The sequence below is a fragment of the Acipenser ruthenus genome, chromosome 23 (genome assembly GCF_902713425.1).
Source record: "Acipenser ruthenus chromosome 23, fAciRut3.2 maternal haplotype, whole genome shotgun sequence".
Taxonomy (NCBI): domain Eukaryota; kingdom Metazoa; phylum Chordata; class Actinopteri; order Acipenseriformes; family Acipenseridae; genus Acipenser; species Acipenser ruthenus.
The window spans coordinates 10,993,598-10,994,503 of record NC_081211.1 but is presented as its reverse complement, the minus strand read 5'-3'; the positions used below and the strand labels follow the sequence as shown (position 1 = coordinate 10,994,503).

Below are 906 nucleotides of genomic sequence, written 5' to 3'. Positions count from 1 at the left end.
GGTCCAAGTACCTGTCGCCTCCGGGCTGAACGTCTAACGACTCGATGGCTTCCCGAGTGCCCTCCGCTTGCGAACGGTGAGCGCAGGTCGCTGGGGAGGAAGTTTTGCGCCTGCCTGCTCCGTGGAAGATCCTCAGTGGATCTTCCCCTCCGAGCGCCTGCCCGCCCCAAACCGCTTGACAAAACTCTGCTCGCTGGGTTTTTGACTGTTATCCCGGCCCCCTCGGTGACCCAGCGCGGGCTGGCGTCAGAGCGGCCGAGACTCGCACCAAAACGCAAAGACTACTCTTGGCGGTGGATCACTTGGCTCGTGCGTCTATGAAGAATGGAGCTAGCTGCGAGAATTAATGTGAATTGCAGGACACATTGATCATCGACACTTCGAACGCACCTTGCGGACCCGGGTTTGCTCCCGGGGCTACGTCTGTCTGAGGGTCGTTTTGACAATCGCCCCCCCGTGGGCTCGGGGTCTCGGCGCTCCGCGCTCGCGGTCTGGCGCAGCTGGGGCCGTCGCAGGGGACGCTCCGCGCTCCCCTTCATCCCCCTAAAAGCAGACCCAGAGGTTAACCCGCCACGGGGGAAACTCGGCACGCGCGCTCAGCTGCGCAAAGCCTCGCGCTGCCCCGGGGACCCGGTGGGGGCGTTGGCGGAGGATGTGGAACGCTCCGCGTGGCTGTCGGTGGAGACGTGTGACCCCAGCCCTCTCGGACGCGCTGCCGCGCCCCCGACGCCCAACCGTTCGGTCTCCTTTGTAGGCGCGTGCCGTTCCCCTGAACACTCCCTTCGGAACTCTCTCGGGTCACCGAGCGGCCGGACCTCGCGCGCGCGCGCCCTCTCTCTGTCTCTCTCCCTCTCCCTCGTTCCCTCCCTGAGGTTTGGGGTTTGGGGCTTGGAACCGGCGAGTGAA

General features: G+C 65.2%; 1 non-coding gene across 1 annotated transcript; it reads left to right on the top strand.

Annotated features, from left to right (window-relative positions):
- The first annotated feature begins 282 nt into the window (after window positions 1–282).
- LOC117421636 (5.8S ribosomal RNA) lies at window positions 283–437 on the top strand. The gene has a single exon (XR_004663013.1). It is a non-coding gene; the product is annotated as a 5.8S ribosomal RNA (ribosomal RNA).
- Window positions 438–906: the final 469 nt, after the last annotated feature.